At 40.1% G+C, this 19,686-nt stretch overlaps 1 long non-coding RNA gene and 1 pseudogene across 3 annotated transcripts in view; both read left to right on the plus strand.

Annotated features, from left to right (window-relative positions):
- Positions 1-19,686, plus strand: part of LOC132027999 (uncharacterized) — a 109,281-nt gene that overhangs the window by 50,468 nt on the left and 39,127 nt on the right. The gene's annotated exons all lie outside the window — the stretch shown is intronic.
- LOC132028138 (SUMO-conjugating enzyme UBC9-B-like) lies at positions 1,205-1,783 on the plus strand (annotated as a pseudogene).

Below are 19,686 nucleotides of genomic sequence, written 5' to 3' on the forward strand. Positions count from 1 at the left end.
AACTTTCACACACATGAATAAAATGTTGTGGTTATAACCTGGAAAGTTGAGTACCTAAATGCTTTACAGCAATTATAAATCAACACAAGGAATATTATTAAGTTACTAGTATATAAAATTCTTAGTATACTAGTAGTTCATGATGGCATTCAAGTAGGATTTGTATGTCCTATACACAGAGTTGGTATGGGTCAGAAGTCGATGACTTCTGTCCTTTGTCATAGTAGTTATTTTGTATATCTCAAGATTTACATCACAAATTAGCCCAACGACTTGGCTAAAATAGCTAAAGTTCTGCTGAGAAGAGGATTTAACTGGGCATGTGCTCTTGGAATTTTTGAATTTGAAGAAGTATGGTTATTGAAAGCATACCAAATGTTTGAAAAGTAGTATTTGCCAACCATATGAAAGCAGCATTAGTTGTGGACTAGAAGCTGAGCTGTTGGTATGATAGGAGCCCACTGTTTCCCTTGCTTTAAATTGCTTATCCTTTTTTTGATTTTTCCAGATACAAAAGAGTAATCATATTTTTCATTATTTAGCTCACAGAATGTTAGAACAGAATAGGATAATGTGGGTCTATGATTCTTCATTTGTATTGCATTACTTACAGGCTGAAATCCAAATTCCTTAGCAATATCATAGTGGTTGAAAACAGGTTTGGGAATGAGATAGAGGTTGTGAGCCCAGATTCTGACTTTGCCACATATGGCCATGTTCATGGGCAGTTTACTTGAACATTCTAAACTTTAGTTTCCTCATCTGTGAAATGCAGATAATAATAGTCCCTTCCTCTTAAAGGATGGAATGAGAATTAAACTGGGTCATGTATGCAGAGTACAAGCGCAGGGTTTGCTGCATTTTATGTGTTTAGTACACAGTAGCTGCTGGTTTCCATATCACCATGGCATATAAGGCCTTTGCTAGCTGGTCTTTTCAACTTCATCTGCCATCCTTAACCTCCTAAATTCACCCCATTTATCCTGAATACACTCCTCTATTACAACATATCTTCCTGATTTTTCTCCACTGTGTCTTTTTGATGTAAGAAATGTTAGCCTATTCATAGGTGTCTTCTATAGTCCCATAGGTGGGACTATATAGCCAGTTGACTCAAGAAAGTTATGTAGAATTAAACCAATATTGGGATAACCTGAGCCATGTGGGGGCAGGCTGCAGAGGGAAGTCCCAAGACAAAGGGAGTATGGCCTCCACTGCCAGGCTTGTCAGCCTCACCAGCCTTGTCCTCCTCACTTGCCTTGCTTGCCTGGCCACAGCTGCCCGGGGTACATGGAATTTGTCAGATATCTCCCTCAGCTGACTCTGCCTGGAGAAAGGACCACCATTTGGCTTGGTGGCTGTCCCAACAAAAAATCCTGGAAGCAGGATGAACCTCATGACCTGAAAATATGCCATTCCAGGCAAGGAAGAGACACCATGGGAAAGAGACTTGTTTAGACTGTGGATGCTTTTCAGGGACCACTATCCATCCTCACCCCCAAAATGCCAATTTTAGCCACTACTGTTTCACCCAAATATGTACCCATTGGGCACAGTGGGCCTGTCCATCCTTGAGGAGGAAAGGGACTGGAGGCCAGCCATCACAATTAAGCAGATCTTGTTAGGAATACAGGAACTTTTAAATTAACCAAATATCCAGGACTCAGCCCAAACAGAGGCTCACACAATTTACGGCCAAAACAAAGTGGGCTACAAGAAGAGGGTTTGAGCACAAGCCAAGAAATTCACACCTTTATACGCAGTCACCATGTGCCACCATTAGAGGAAAGGGATTGGTTTGGCAAGAACTTGTTTACAACATTTTTGCAAATCAAACATTGCCATGTATAATTACTAGTCACGTGGGGAGAGTGGGGCGGGTAACCTTTTCCATCTCTGCCACTGGGATGCAGCTTCCACTACCGGGTGGCCCGGTTTCTCATACAGGGTCTCTTCCTTCAGTCTCGTGTATTTTTGATTGTTATGCAAAACTTGCTTTTACTTTAATATTCATGTCAGTATTTCAACTGCTATAAAATTATGAATTTTATACTTTGATGAGCCCTGAGGAATTTGTTTCCTTTCCTTGCAGATATAGGCATGCTTCACACAGTTTAGGGAGAACTATTCTGAGCCTCCAGCCAGCCTCCCTCCTGCCTTTTGCCTCTTTCTTCTCAGAACTTTGAATTATGTTGCTTTTGAGCCTCAGATCCAAAGTCCAACAGTATCTCCTTGCCGCATTGCTTCCTTTGGGTTTATATGGCATTTTGTCTGTGTTGCCCTTTAGAGTAAATGAACAATTTTTATATATAAAAAAAAACTAATACTGAGATAATCATAAATATATAAGAATCATCAGATAAGTATATATTCAGTAGATTAAATATGAAATAAATGAAAATCCCTGTGTATATAAGAGACCTTGAACCAGTGGTCATTGGGCCAAACTAAGTACAGACCTGTTTGTTTGGTCTCTTGAAGTTAAAATAAATCAGTAGAATTTATAATAAAAATTTGAATTTCTGGCTGCTCTTTTTTTTTTTTTTTAAGATTTTATTTATTTATTTGACAGAGAGAGATCACAGTAGGCAATAGGTAGTAGGCACAGTAGGCAGAGAGGCAGGCAGAGAGAGGGGAAGCCCGACGCGGGACTCGATCCCAGGACCCTGAGATCATGACCTGAGCTGAAGGCAGCGGCTTAACCCACTGAACCACCCAGGCACCCCTCTGGCTGCTCTTAAAAAGGTTGAAGATCTAGCAACTGAATCTCCATCACTGCATAGAAATGGTTAAGATTCTTCAATTAGACCCACTCTCCATTCCAATAACGTAGACACATCACAATAGCGTCTATGTGGCCACCAGTATAGAGTTCATCTTTTTCTCCAGAAAAGGCGATTTGATTAATGTGAAACAGGAAGAGTACTGCTCTTTATCCATTCCCAGGTAGAGTATAAACTGATTTACCTGAAGAAGCAATAGCAGCTACCCAACCTGCAACCCAGACTGCCTAACCAGATGTTCTTAAAAATGTTTGATCTTGCCAAAGCTTGCATCTCTACAGCTATGGATAGTCTTGTTGATTTTGATATTGTTGATTTATTCTGTGCCCTCCTGAGAGGCCAAGCAGTTTGTGCAGATGAATTCTAGTTATTAAAGGAGGCAGTGGCTTGTATTAGATGAGTTCTGTTCTCTTACAGCCGGTGACCTGGGTGCATGTGGTTTTGGCCACATTAGGCAGGGCCAAGGGGCTGTGTGTACTCATGTTAGAAGGCTGTGTAAGAGAGTAATTGCCACGGGCATCAGGGCAATTTGTAAGCTGAGTTGCTTTTTTTTTTTTTTTTAAGATTTTATTTATTTATTTAACAGACAGAGATCACAAGTAGGCAGAGAGGCAGGTAGAGAGAGAGGAGGAAGTAGGCTCCCTGCTGAGCAGAGAGCCTGATGTGGGGCTCGATCCCAGGACCCTGGGATCTCGACCCGAGCAGAAGGCAGACACTTAACGACTTAGCCACCTAGGCGCCCCAAAGCTAAGTTATTTTTTGGAGGGGGTGTACATTCAAAATTTAACCACTTGAATAATTAAATGTTTGTTCCCTCTGTGACTACAGGTACATCTCATAAATTCCCATGTTTAGAAGAATACTCACAAAGAACAAAGGGAAATGATTTAGCAATAATCTAGTTAATTTGGTCAATGTAAACACCCCAATTGGCTATATCATATTATGTTTTGAAACTTGAATTGTGCACGTCATTGTTTACACTGACTAAATTGAGCATAAAATTGCCAGATCAGTTTACTCCATGTTTTACAGATACAGCATAAAAGCCAGATTAAGCAAAGAGATAGTATTTTTCTCTGAGCGGACTGTGGGAATTTGAGTTTCTTTTTTTTTTTTTTTTTTTTAAAGATTTTATTTATTTATTTGACAGAGAGAAATCACAAGTAGGCAGAGAGAGAGAGAGGAGGAAGCAGGCTCTCTGCTGAGCAGAGAGCCCGATGCGGGACTCGATCCCAGGACCCTGAGATCATGACCTGAGCCGAAGGCAGCGGCTTAACCCACTGAGCCACCCAGGCGCCCGGAATTTGAGTTTCTTAACAGATTTCAAAAACTGTGATTGTTAAATTATCCTAGGATGGCACTTCCTGTTTTTACTTGTCATTGAATTTATTTTCTTCTCTTGAAGCCCAAAGCGAGCTTTCGACTGCATATCCTTTAATGCATTGACATGGGAAGAGATGTGGTAGAGTTGCAGCCAGGAAAAGATTAAAAATTTACTCAAGAAAATTTTGTATCCTTCAGTTCAAGTACAGGAGCAAACATGACTTGTCTGAAATTTGGCAACCTCTCATTCCTCTTTCAAAATGAAGCACATCAAAACACCTTCATGAGGCTTGTACTAATTGGCTCTTGCTGCTTGCTGGTTACTGTATTATTACCTACTCCAATCCAATCAGACATCCAAAAGGAGATCTATTTCTGAGAGACATTGTGATTCATTTGAATTAAGTAGAGACCCTGAAGTTTGACACTCTGGTGCCACTGAGTCACTTGGGAATATCAGTCAACATTACAGAGTCTGAATTTCCATAATGTGATTTGCCCCATGGGCAAATAAAGATATCATCATGATTTAAAGGTAAATTGCTGTAAATGAAAATAATGCAATTCAATGCATACCAAAGGAAATAATTGGATGTATAGATAGGTAATATGTGTAAGAGAATAACAGAGTGACTTCATTTTCATCCTTGTACTCCAAGGGTAGGTAGAGTGCCTAGCCCCAGCTACCTGCTCAATGCATGACTACTGAATGGATGAATCTGTCCATCAACAGTGGTGCTTTGGCAGCCTCTTACTCTAACAAGGTTAAGTTACTTCAGTTCTATAGACCTCAGAGTTTTTCTATCTGTGAAATGATTTGGACCAGCTAGTAAGAAACATTTTCTTGCAGGTCCACAATTTTTTTTAAAGGTTTTATTTATTTGAGAGAGAGAAAGAATGAGAGAGAACAAGAGAGGGGAGAGGTCAGAAGGAGAAGCAGACTCCCTGCTGAGCAGGGAACCCGATGTGGGACTCAATCCTGAGACTCTAGGATCAGGACCTGAGCTGAACTGAAGGCAGTTGCCTAACCAACTGAGCCAGGTGCCCGCAGGCCCACAATTTGACTTTTTGATTTTATGTATTGTGAAATGTGGCAAATATATATAACCTAAAGTGTTTGTGGACCTTGGTTTGGATACTGTCGGAAAACAGAACGATTTTGAGTTTGACTTATCGAAAGATTATTTTTAAATTTTTGCTTATTGGTGAATTGAAACTCATTTGTATTTCTGAAGGTATTAGGAAAATATTAGGTGAGCAAGCATATTGGGGGCTGTTTACTTATATACATATACTTGATAGGATGACCTTTGAGGATTAGAGTAAGAAAATAAACAATAACTTAAATAATTTGCTTATATAAAATTAGATAGTGAAAAGAAGTTAGAACAAAACTTACAGGTATTTTAATAGCCAGCAAACATCAACCATGACTGTTAGCACATGACTATCGCCCTATGTGAAAATTTGTCCCTCCTAGTGGAAATTTTAATGTTTGAATGTCAGCATCAGGAATTTCGGTGTATTAGAAGTTTCCGGGTAGAGAGAGGCTTCTTTACATATAGAATTGACTTCCTCTTAATTGCAGGTAACTCCTCTTATTATGACATGATTACCAATTCCTTTCTCTTAAAGATGTGAGGGACTGGCCAGAAGGGGTATGAGAACTTCTCTTTCTTTAAGTCCTTTTAAGGTGCTGTAAACCTTGTTGCTCCTCTGCCTGGGCCTGACTTGTCTTGAGGAGCTCAAAGCTGCAGGGCCTGTTTGGCTACTGCTCTTTACGTGTGCTGACCAAGGTTTATATTCCAGTTGCTTATGTATTAGAACTCTGAAGTTGAGAAACACCTTTGAAAAATTCAGTGGTGTCTGCTCCTGGAGGGATTTATATGTGAAATGTCTTCCTAGCACTCCTTCCTCTCACTTTGTTCTTTTTTGCTTCTTCCTTTGCCGTGACTCTCATTCATTCATTCATTCATAAACACATACTGGACATTTTCTATATGTCACACATCGTGTGGGATCATGAGGATAGAGAACCAAAAATAGGCTGCTTACTGTCTAAGGGCTTACTGCCCCGCATCGTTTTTTGGGTGCAATTTCTTTGCAAGATTGGTCCTTTGTTACTTACAGCTTCTGGGGATGTACTTATACTTTAAATGGTTAGTTTTTGACTCGAAGCTTTAAATCATTCATTCCTAAATTCTGTTAGGTACCTATAAAATTCAACCAGTTGATCCTGTTTTTAGCCATCAGTTAGATATGAGTGCTTAATATTAGTTTTCCTTCATTTTGCAAGTGTCTCTTTCAACAAGAAATTCAAAACTAGGATTTTTGTAGCTTTACACTTTCTGGTAACCAGGTTCTAATCTTATTTGATGACTACATTTGGGGTGAATGTGGAAAGGAAAATTTTTATTTGGGTTACAAAGTCTGACTTCTCCCCCGACTAAACTTTATTGAAATCCTCTGATGAGGCTATAAGCCTACGGCTTCTATTTCCTTTTCTTTTTTCTTGATAGTTGAGGCTATGGGAGACAAAAGACTCAGATTTCCATTTGAAACCTCTTGGGTAGTTAGTAGAGAAATTATTGCTAGCTTTCAGAATTGAGGATGAGGAGACTACTTATGGCTATTATTGGAGCTAAGCTAAAAGAGAAGGAAATATTAGGAAAATGGCATTATGGGGAGCCAAGGAGTTGGTTTGTTCAAGACAGAATTTTGGTTAAACAGATCCTGTTGAAATTTGACTCTGATAGTACTTTTCAAAAACATTGAAACTGAACGTTTTGATTCTTTATTGCTACATAACTTTCCTCTTCCCCCAAATTTGGTGGATTAAAACAATATTGATTTTATCATATCTCCTCATTCTCTGGGCTAATTAGGTTCAGCTGAGTCCTTCTGATTCACATGAGGTCACTTGGGGATGTAGCCATCTTGGCACCTACCTGGTCCTGAGCATCAAGATGGCATACTTTGGTAGTGGACCGTTGATGCTGACCATCCTCAGTGAACTCAGCAGGGACTGTCTGCTAGGTGTCTTGATTCCTCAAGACCTCCTATGCTTCTTCCTATGGCTGCTTAAGCTTCCCTGTAGCATGGCTGTTAGGTTTCAAGAGGCAGGAAGTGGAAGCTGCCAGTCCCCTTAAAGCCCAGCCTGAAAGTTGCACAGCTTCACTTCCCTTGCATTCTATTGGTCAGAGCAGTCACAGGCCCAACTTATATTCAAGGGGGGGGGGGGTGAGGAAATAAGACCACTTCTCAGTGGAGGCTGTGACAAAGATTTTACAGTTATCTTTAATCTATGATAGTAAATCTGTTTATTAGCTAATCAATATAAAAGCTGATGCTTGAAAAAAAGAGAGGCATAAAAAGCCTAGGAAATTCAGCATTAGGTCTCCTGAATGCATATTCTATAAAGGGGAAAATTAGCTGCGTGATGATCACATTCAAGTGGACTCAGGGGAAGGTTACCTTTGGCCATTGGTTGTCAAACTTAAGTGTTCATTGGAATTACTGGAGGGTGTGTTAAAACCAGATTGCTGGGCTGCACTCCCCGAGGCTCTGATTAAGTGGGCTTGGGGGAGGGTCTGGAAATTAGAATTTCTAAGAAACTCCCAGAGGATACTGATGCTAATGGTCTTGGGAACCACACTTTGAGAACCACTGCCTTTGACTGTGCAGGGCCAGAAAGAGCAAGAAGAAAAAGAAAAAAGAAGGAAATCTATTGTTTTTCCTCTAGTGGTGTTTTTCAAAGCCTGGTGTCAGTAGTATAGATTTAAGTTTCAGGACATCATGAACATGTTAACATAGGGCATTTATGTTTGTCAGGGTTATTGATCCTAGAGCCACAACATCAACCCCTGAAATCCCCTTACCTTAACATAACAAAAGTTTATTCTTATTTATGTAAAGCTCAATATGAGTCAGTAACATTCCTCTGCAGGTGCTACAGTATTTGGAAGATGTAGTGCTCATTGTTGCTGAGGCAGGGAAGGGAAAAGAGAAATAAACAAGGCACACCGGCTCTTAACTTCCCCAGCCTAGAAGTGACGCACGTTACCTCTTCTCAGAGTCCGTTGGTCTGAACGTGCACCCATTGGTGCGTGACCTCGACCTAAGTGAAAAGGAAGCTGGGAAATGTAGGAGGACAGGCATAGTAAGCCCTAACTATCTCTGCTATAGCATCTAACTAACTTCAGTGTCCCATATTCTTTGATTAGGTCGAACAGGAAGTAGAAAGAATCCTGTGAGTCCTCAAACCCATATATATACCTCTGCTTGTAATTATTCAAATGTTGTTATTACTTTCAAAATATTTATTTTCTTCTCTGAGTAGTTTTTTGTTTGTTTGTTTTCATCCTAATTTTCTGGGTGGCATTAAACAGAGTACCTAATAACATTGGTATCTCAAAAGAAAAATCTGTTGTGAAAACTTTTTTGTCTGTTACAAATAATTGAGTAAACCCTTGTTATCAAGCGATTTTGGTTGTTCTGTTAAGGATTAATTAAATAACTGAGTGCCTAGGAAGCTCAGTTGGTTACGCATCTACATTTGGCTCAGGTCGTCATCCCAGGGTCCTGGGATGGCTCCCAGGATTGATCCCATATCGGGTCCTGGGATTGATCTCCATATCAGGCTCCCCACTTGACAGAGAGCCTGCTTCTCCCTCTCCCTCCACCTGCCGTTCCCCCTGCTTGTGCTCTCTTTCTCTGTCAAATAAATTAATTAAATATTTTTTTAAAAAGGATTAGTTAAATAAGATACTATCTCTTTTCCTTTGCTGATTTTGCCAAGCATAGAAGGTAATTGTTAAAGTGATTATTTATGCTGCTGGAGACTAGACAGATTTTGTCCATTGGCAATGAGGTAGTATCAGGACTTTGAGCATTTTTGAAAATAAAGGAATGAAATTTATTTTTATCTCATCCATGTAAGATCCACTGTTAGCTAAGTGGTAGATAGAGAACATGGTACAGAATATTGTCAGTGCGAAACAAAGCACAATTTAGATTTAATTTATTCACTATATTCTCTTGTACTGCTGTTGCCTACTTTTGGCTGGAATTTTTTTTTTTTTTTTTTTTTTTTTTTTTGGTGCTTTCACAAAAATTGATACTGGTGAACAGGATTCCCAGGCACATAATGACTCTTTGGTCATGGGAAAGCAATTCCTATTTTCCTCTGCTGATGGAAAGACCTTATTTGGCAGATAAAACCTTTGGAATATGCTTTATGTTCAGTCTAAGTAGCTTTGAGGCAAATTTTCATTTCAATTTTGTTTCTTAAATTCTACAGGCTTAATTAACATCTCTGATATTGTGAAACAATATGATGATGAGGTGGTTCTTTGTAGAAACATGTTAGACTGGTAGCACTCTCCTGTCTTAGTTGGGCAAACTAAAATTCTATATGTCACAGTTATTAGAAAGCATCTGAGTTATATATATATATTGATGCCTTCATTATATGGTCTCAGTCCATACTTAGAATCCTTTATAGGATTCCCCCCCCCCCCCCACAAGCACATACACATAATTATTTAGTAGCTACTAGACGAGCAGCTTCCTTAAATTAACAAGTGACAGATCAGCATTACTCTTCCCACTGAACAGATGAAGAAACTGAGACAATCTTGTGACTAGTCCAAAGCATCCTGGTGAGTCAGGGTCAGAGTTAGGACTCAACTTTAGTTTAAATGCTCAAGCCAAAGCAACTTGTGTAACTCTGAAGTTAAATTTCTGGAACCAAAGATACCATCTTATTTTAATATTTGCTAGCACAACAGCATGAGGTACAGTTACATTGGAGACTATTTAAATTATCTGATCCATTTCAGAAGTGTAGTTGCAATCTCCTACTCTACCTGGTATGAGTGAAGAAGGGCTTGGTTATTATACACAGAAGGCTACATAATGTATTGGAAAGGGCAGGGCACTACAGTGGGAAGAAACAGGTTCCATTGAAAGCTGTGTGACCTTGGTCATATCACTTAACCTCTCAAGAACCTCAGAGTCTTCACTTGTAAAATATGAGGCATCAACATAGATGTTTCCTAAGGTCTAAACTTCTAGTGCAGAATTTTGTCACTGTTATATTTGTGTTAGCTTCCTAATCTTCCTTAGGTGAGTCTTAATTTAACCAAAATTCCCATTGTTTTGAAGATTTCTTTTTAAATGCAATTTCTATGTGAGACAGTTTCTTCGGGTTCTGACTTGGCATCTGGAATCTTCTGTCTGTCGTCAGCTCTGGTGAAGAGTTCAGAAGGGAATTGCAGAGAGAAGCTTGACTGAGAGGAGGCTGAGTGTGCAAAGCAGGCACAAACTTGTAAGGCCAGGCTCTCTTTTCTCCCCAACCCTGCTTTCCATTCTTCCCAGAGCTGGAGGCCAAACTCTAAACCACCTCCTCCTACCTACTGATGGATAGAAGAAATCATTGCGTGGGGAGGTGTTGGCTAGGCTATTTTGGTAGAATCCTTGTATACACTCTCATCCGCATGCACTTGGTTGGCTTACCATGGAATGAATCTTAGGGAATTTGCTTTTTCAGCTTCTTCGTCACCTCCCACCCTTTTGCCAAGTGACAAGAAGAGCCTGGTATCAGCCTCCATAAAATATAGTGGTGCCTCCCTATTTTTCCACCTGCCCTTGTAGAAGAGAGCTTGGTAAACCTCATCAAGGTCAGAGTCTGGGGGGGTGGGTTGGAGTCCCTTTGAAGCATTTTCTCTGCAGAGTTCGGGCTTATTTCTGAATATCACTGACCCAGAGGCCAGTTTCACATCCTGCAGAAAAGCTCTGGAAGAATGTGTCAGCAGAACTGGCATTGCATGTCTAGACAAAGAATTGATATTAGCATCATCAGCCGGCATCCAATCTGTTAACTCTTGTGTAAGCATTTGTTGTCTGTGCCTCAGGCACTTTTTGGCTTAAAATGAAAACTGTAGTCTAAGATTAAGACTAAGGTCTTTCAGGAGGTTCTTTCAAGGTAGGGAATCACAAGATCAAATATTTTATTTCAAGATCAAATATTTTACTGATTAATATGAAAGTCTCTTTAACTTTTTTGATTTTTCTGTAAAATGATATTTGTATCATTACCATCTTCATTTTATTCTATATTCATTATTTCAAGAAACATGTATTAAGCACCCACCCGGAAGCTACACAAGGCATGCTGCTAGACTGTGCTGATACATCGATGAATAAAACAGCTAAGGTCCCTCCCTCTCTGGAGTTTATAGCTTAATGGGGGAGACTGACCACAAACAAGAGAAACAGGATATTTCTGTCTCAGTTTCGGCTGAGGCACCAAAGAACAAAGCAGTAGGTGTTAAGTTCCTTGGCTTTTTAAATTGAAGTGCTAGACTACCTCTTCGGGATTTGCAAACAGGGTACCTCAGAACTGGTTTTGCTAGCCTGAACCCATCATCCACCTTCAGGGCATTGAAGAGAAGGCTTGGTGTACTTGGGAGTTTCAAGTACTGATTGGGTTTCTTTGAGGAGAGTTGTCACTGTGCTTTATAGTTCTCTTCACTTCAGGAAGGAGCCCTGTATGCCCCTCACTCAGACCTAGTTGGGATGAGGCTTCTAGGGAACCACTCAGAGAGAGTACTATTTTGTGTTTCCTGGATTTGGGGGGACTTCAGGACTGATATCTGAGGCATTTTAAGGCAGAGGCTAGCGAGTAGGGGTAGCAGTGGGCTATGATAGGGCAGCAGAGACGAAATGGATGCACTGGGATTGGCCAGCACTTTTAAAGTTCACTGATAAGAAGTGACTCAGAAAAGAGCAGACTGGGTCATGTTGAACATAACTTGACAAGGAGGACCATAGGATTGAGGGGATTCTGGAAAAAAGACATGACTGCAATGGAACAGCTAAATGAGAATGAGGGAGAAATTTTTAAGGGACCAACCAGAAGGAGCCTTGCTTAGTGAGGCAGCTGTGGGTAAGACATCTACTATGATGAGAGTCTCTGAAAATCCCAGAAACAGCAGGTTCTGGAAGCTTGGGTCTGCCAAGTGCAGAGGCACCAACCCCAGATTACAGCCGTATCTGACAAATTAGATCTGTCTTCCCCTCCTCTCCTCCATCCCCTGCCCTAATCTGGGAGGGCCTGAGACGGGAAGAAGTGAAGTGAGAAAAGCTGACTAGGCTGCCTCCCCTGATAAGCTTCTCAGACTAAAGCAGATCTAAGCTGGCAGAGGGGAGATATTGTGGATTATTTCAAGTCTGGAGTCTTGATCACCCAAGAAAATCACCCAAGAAAAGGGACTATTTGTTTATGACTGGGAAGTGACAAGGATTTGTTTTGGGATTGGTGGGATATTTTCATGTAGTGACAGGGAAGAACAGACGAAGTTGAGCAGATCTAAAGGAGCAGAAGTGGAAGAGGATAAATCACTTTCGGATCACGCCATACTGCTTCAGGTTCCTTTAACCTGGTTATGCTAGTAAATGAAAAAAATACAGAATTATGAAACTGTGTTCTTAAAGGATAATGGGGGGAGGTGGCAGTTGTAGAGATCCTATTTAGATAGCTCAACAAGGATGACCGTTCAGGAAAGGAGAATTAATGAATGAGAAAGAGTCAGTTGTGCTGTTTGGTAGGAGTTGGGGAAGGAGATGCCTGAAAAGTCCAGGCAGAGGGAACTGCGTATGTAGGGTTTATGTAGAATTCTGTGATCAGGATCCAGGAAACATTTAGATGGCTTCAGTCAAAGGTGGTGTCGTTCTTTGTGCAGGGCACTGAGTAAAATGTCAGGTCTACAAACAGAATAAATGCCTCCTTCACTCAGGGTTAAGTCTTAATTGATCAACATTGAGGAAAAAAAAAAACAAAAAAAACTTTGATAAAAGGTAAGCTCTAAAGGCCTAAAGGCAGTAAAGACTGGAGAAACTTCCATACTCAGCCTTCAAGCTCTTGAGGGTCCTAGATAACAGTTCTCCTTTTCTGAGACTTTGCAAGACAAGCAGCCTCTTTTAGCATTCTGGTGACCTTTTGTAGAGTGTAGGGACAGCTGAGTAAAGAAACACAGAGCTCTCCTGACAGTCCCAGGAGGGAGGGAAAGCCTTTTAACTTGTTCTAGGGCTTTGTTTATGTGTAAGGCTCAGAAAAGACTGTTTGTTGTAAGCAAGCCATCCAAAATAATAGAGGTAAGATGTCAACAAGTCAGTAGGGGCAGATATGCCTCCTCAGTTGGACACAATGATTGGAAATGTTATTTGCCTTTACTGGCATAAATTTGTTCACTCAGGATATAAAAAGAGCAGAAAGAGGAACTGGTGGCCTAGGGAAGGTCTGGGGAGAGTCTCTGCAGGAATGCAAGCTCAACCATTTAAAGCTTAGATCCCAGGCAGATGGCGACCCAGTGAGTGCCTATGCTGGTGGCACTTTCCCAGTCTTGCTGGCCTCCCAGCTGGCACTTAGTCTCTCTCAGGAGATGGGAGTATTTCTGGGAAGGGAGCAGTATACCTGTGCTTGTGGGGACTCCCAGAGATGAAGACTGACAGCCCTTGCTTTCAAGAAGCTATCTGGTTGGGAGACAGAATCTACACTGCCAACACATCTGGTAGACACAAGTACAGAGCCAACCCAAGGAGGTGAAGAGAGAATATTTCCCCTTGGATACTGGGAAAGGACAGTGCAATCTAAATTGCCAGAGTTTTCCATGTCTCTAGCTTTTAATTATATCTCTTCACCATCCACATAACACACACTCAGCGGAGAAACTGGCAAGTGCAAAAAAATCTGTGTAAAATCAGCTGTTTTCATATTAAAAGACTATTTTGTAGAGAAGGGACTTCTGAATTTGGAAGGAAAGTGTTTGTGCTGTCTCTCCCCTTTCCCATTGGTAGGGAGAAATAATTTGCTCCCATTAGAACCTGTGCCCCTTAGACAGAAGCCAGTCCCCAAACAGGCTGCCAGGATACACAGAAAGTTGTTGATGTATGTATTTAAAGATCAAAGTTCTGTGATTTAGAGATCTAGAATTTCATTTTTTTTTCTTAGAAATTTGAATTACCAGAGTGTCTTGTAAGTAGTCTGTCTTTCTAGTATTGTATATAAATATTAGACCTTAAGACCTTTTGATACTCCTTGATACTTGAAACACAAGTACAATGTGTTTCAGAAATCAGTTAAGTTGATATCATGGTCCTTCGGTATATTTTTTCCTTGGCAACACATTATAGTAGCAAGAACATGAACATTTGAGTCAGGAAAATGTGAGTTTAAAAACCAGCCTAACAACCCTTAGATCTGGAGTTTGGAGCCAGCCCTAGATTCCCATTTTGAAGGCTTCACTCTGACCTGATGGTCATAGCCCTCCTTCCTAGAGAGACAAATCTGAGTGGCCAAGAACACCTGCTCACCTAAAACCTCTGTGCCTGTGCTCTAGAACTGCGGATTCCTTGCCCAGGCAACTGGGAACACAATTCCAGGGATTGCTGGGCCTGACACCAGCTGGCTGGGCAATCAAACCTTTCCTGGAATGGACCCTGACGGGTGGGGGCAGAGTGGGAAGAAAGAGAGGATGGAGCAGTGGGCTGGGGAACTTTCATCTGTACTCTTACACTGAGTCCTGAAAATGTCAGGGGAGGGTTCCTTATAGCTGACCCTTGGTCATATAACTTGCAAACAATTTGACCTTTCTGAGCTCATTTTAGCCCTTCAAAAATTTGTGTAAGAATTCATATCTTATACCCTGGGGATAAAAATATATGTTTATAAAAAATAAAAAATTAAAAAAAAGAATTCATATCTTATAGATTTTAAGGGTATAATTAGATTATTATATAAATATAATTGTATGAAATAAAGTAAACATAATTTCTTATCACTAATTTAAATCTTTGACTAGAGATTCAGACTAACCTGAAAATGTTTGCTAAAGCCACAACACAACTGAAATGCATTACTAATTCCATTATTAGCGCTAATAGTATTTCAGTATGTGGTCTCTTATCTGAAAACTTTGACTCAGATGTTTCTAGAATTAAGAACTTTTTTGGATTTTAGAGGTATATACATAAATCATATATTACATTACTCCTGGAATATTTGAGGCAGGGGCACACTATTGAATTCATTACTATTTTGCTATCAATACCTGTCGAGTAAATACGTATGATAAGTAAAGACCATGCATAGTCCCATGTTAATCCAGGCTATTTTTAAAAATAAATTTCTGTATTTTAGAATAGTTTTAAATTTACAGAAAGATTGCAAACATAGTACAGAGTTCCCCTGTAGCCAGTTTTCCATATTGTTATCATCTTACCTTGCTCTGGCCCATTTGTCAATTCCTAATAACATAGTTATATTGTTACTAATATTATTATACATTATTATTAACTGAAGTTCATAATTTATTCAAATTTTCTTAAATTTTTGTGGTGAATAATCCTTTTATTTTTATTTTTTATTTTTATTAACATATAGTGTATTATTTGCCCCAAGGGTACAGGTCTGTGAATCATCAGGCTTACACATTTCACAGCACTCACCATAGCACATATACTCCCCAGTGTCCATGACCCAATCACCCTATCCCCAACCCCCAAGCCCCCAGCAACCCTCAGTTTGTTTTGTGAGATTAAGAGTCTCTTATGATTTGTCTCCCTCCTGATCCCATCTTGTTTCATTTTTTCCTTCCCTATCCCCCACAACCCCCTGCCCTGCCTCTCAAATTTCTCATATCAGAGAGATCATGTGATATTTGTCTTTCTCTAATTGACTGATTTTGCTTACCATAATACCCTCTAGTTCCATCCACATTGTTGCAAATGGGTTTTTGATGGCTGCATAGTATTCCATATATATATATATATATATATATATATATATATATATATCACATCTTCTTTATCCATTCATCTGTTGATGGGCATCTAGGTTCTTTCCATAGTTTGGCTATTGTGGACATTGCTGCTATAAACATTCGGGTGCATGTGCCCCTTCGGATCACTACATTTGTATCTTTAGGGTAAATACCCAGTAGTGCAATTGCTGGGTCGTAGGGTAGTTCTATTTTCAACTTTTTGAAGAACCTCCATACTGTTTTCCAGAGTGGTTGCACCAGCTTGCATTCCCACCAACAGTGTAGGAGGGTTCCTCTTTCTCTGCATCCTCACCAACATCTGTCGTTTCCTGACTGGTTAATTTTAGCCATTCTGACTGGTGTGAGGTGGTATCTCACTGTGGTTTTGATTTGTATTTCCCTGATGCCGAGTGATGTGGAGCACTTTTTCATGTGCAGATTTTTAAAATTTTTACTTAATGTCCTCTTTCTGTTCCTGGATTCCATCAAGGCCATTCCGTTGCATTTAACCGTTACTTATGTCTTCATTAGCTCTTGCTGGCTGTGATAGTTTCTCAGACTTTCCTTGTTTTTCATAGCCTTATGGTTTGAGGAGTACTGCTCAGGTATTTTGTAGACTGCATTTCAGTTGGGATTGTCTGACTCTTGATGAGACTGCGGCTATGGATTTTGGGGAGAAAGACCACAGAAATAGAGTGCCATTCTTATCACATCTGAAGGGTACATACTATTAACATGACTTATTGCTGTTAATGTTGACCTTCTTCACCTGGCTCTTGTAGTGTTTGTTAGATTTCCCAGTATAAAGTTACACTTTTTCTTCCCTTTTCATTCTGTACTTTCTGAAAGAAAGTTACTATGCATGACCCACAGTTAAGAAATGGGGAATTATGCTCTTCTCCCACAGGGGTAGAGTATCTAAATTATTTAGAATTCCTCCACATGGGAGAGTGAACTCTTCTCCCCCATAGGTCAGATTTTGCTGCCAAATAGGTTAAAGAATTTTTTAGTTTTCTTTTAAATTATAAGTGTTGTGGATAAGGGATTATGGACCAGAACCAACGTTATATCTAAATTTAATGGCTTATAACATGCTTCTACCCGTTATATCTCCCTGGTGACAGAAGAGACTGGATGATGTCACCTTTAAAGAAAGAATGATTGGAACTAGTAAGAAGGGATAAGAGTAGCCTGTTTCCCAAAGCCATGGATAGTCCCTGCCCATCACACATGATTGTACAGTTTTTTTTTTAAAGATTTTTATTTATTTATTTGAGAGAGAGACAGTGAGAGAGAACATGAGCGAGGAGAAGGTCAGAGAGAGAAGCAGACTCCCCGTGGAGCTGGGAGCCCTATGCGGGACTTGATCCCGGGACTCCGGGATCATGACCTGAGCCGAAGGCAGTCGTCCAACCAACTGAGCCACTCAGGCGTCCCTGATTGTACAGTTTTAATCAAGAAGTACATTTGGTTGTTTCCATACCTTTATAACAAATTCAACTTGAAAGGAAATAATGGAAAATATGGTGATGACCAAGTCAAGAGTATAAGTTTTTTAAAAAAGACCAATTTTCCTTTTCATGTATTTGTTAGACCCCTTTTAACATGAATTTTCATAGAAACTCTTGAATTGGGATTATTCAGGGATGGAAGTGCTTATAGAAGGAAATGTAGGTGACTCTTGCCTTTGGCAAGCCGGGTCACTTCTCACAGTCATTGAAGGACCTGCTCTACTCTCCTACATCCCCACCTTCCTATTAAATGCCCCATTCTAGCCCCTGGGAAGCTTTCCATATCACACAGTCTCAAGTTGCATTCCCTTTCTCTTCAACTCTTCTCTCCCATCTTCGCTTTCCCCTGGAAAGACCCTTTTAGGAATTTTATTGTTCACAACTAAGTCCTCTGTGTTCTCTGTATGGCTTCAGCAACTTCTACTCAGTATTATTCAGAATACCTGACAATCTATTATGTAAAGCTGCAGCTGGGCCATGTGCAAGGCACTACTCCTTTGAGTAGAGGGTCCAAAGGGAAAGAAATTACTGAAGGATGTGTGAGGAGCTATAGAATGGCTGAGAGAAGCAGCTATTTATCAACCTGAAGAGGTTTTTTTGACACTTTTATATACAGGGAAAATGAATCCTATTAAATATTTTTTGTATCATATAAGTCATTAGAGCCTTCCAGAAATAAGCCCTAGCCCCCACTTACTGATTACTAACATAGTGCTTATATACTCTCAGGGTTAACTTTCCAACTTGTGGAATGGCTCATTGAAGCTCCAAGAAGTCATCCATGAGTTAGGGCAACCATGTGACCAAATACCGACACGTTGCTGTTCAAATTTACCCCTAAAACCCAATAGCCTATGTCACTATGTTCTTAGGGCTAACTCGAAAGATGATATAAGCCCTGTGCAGCATCATATTTGTTAAAAATACCTGACAGGAATGTATCTATAGTGAATCTTTTCCTACTACGACCTTCAAAGGAACACAGGTCAGGGAATTTCTTTTCTATTGAATTCACTTGATCTCTCTCCAGCCTATGTTTCATTGCCTAAAATCATGTTCATTTATTTAGCATACTATCTCTTCCACTTAATTTAGAGAAATGTGTGGATGTCTTGAAAATGGTACAAACTTCTGAAGAAAAAAAAGTTACAATGTATCTTCTTCAATTTCATTCATGCGCATGGATCGGGAGAATAAACATTGTTAAAGTGTCTATACTGCCTAGAGCAATCTATACTTTCAATGCCATTCTGATCGAAATTCCACCGGCATTTTTCAAAGAGCTGGAACAAATAATCCTAAAATTTGTATGGAACCAGAAGAGACCCCGAATTGCTAAGGAACTGTTGGAAAAGAAAAACAAAACTGGGAGCATCATGTTGCCTGATTTTAAGCTTTACTACAAGGCTGTGATCACCAAGACAGCATGGTACTGGCACAAAAACAGACACATAGACCAGTGGAACAGAGTAGAAAGTGCAGATATGGACCCTCAACTTTATGGTCAAATAATCTTTGACAAAGCGGGAAAAAAATATACAGTGAAAAAAAGACAGTCTCTCTCTTTTTTTTTTTTTTTAGATTTTTTTTAAATTTACTACTTATTTGACAGATAGAGATCACAAATAGGCAGAGAGGCAGGCAGAGAGAGAAGGAGGGAAGCAGGCTCCCTGGTGAGCAGAGAGCCCATTGTGGGGCTTGATCCCAGGGCTCTGGGATCATGACCTGAGCCGAAGGCAGAGGCTTTAACCCACTGAGCCACCCAGGTGCCCCAAGACAGTCTCTTCAATAAATGGTGCTGGGAAAATTGGATACCTATATGTAGAAGAATGAAACTCAACCATTTTCTTACACCATACACAAAAATAAACTTGAAATGGATAAAAGACCTCAACGTGAGGCAGGAATCCATCAGAATCCTAAAGGAGAACATAGGCAGTAACCACTTTGACATCAACCACAGCAACTTCTTTCAAGATATGTCTCCAAAGGCAAAGGAAACAAAAGCAAAATGAACTTTTGGGACTTCAACAAGATCAAACACTTCTGCACAGCAAAGGAAAGAGTCAACAAAACAAAGAGGCAACCCACGGAATGGGAGAAGATATTCACAAATGACAGTACAGACAAAGGGTTGATATCCAAGATCTATAAAGAACTCCTCAAACTCTGGGACACCTGGGTGGCTCAGTTGGTTAAGCAGCTGCCTTCGGCTCAGGTCATGATCCCAGCGTCCTGGGATCG

Source organism: Mustela nigripes, chromosome 12, assembly GCF_022355385.1.
Source record: "Mustela nigripes isolate SB6536 chromosome 12, MUSNIG.SB6536, whole genome shotgun sequence".
NCBI classification, from domain to species: Eukaryota; Metazoa; Chordata; class Mammalia; order Carnivora; family Mustelidae; genus Mustela; species Mustela nigripes.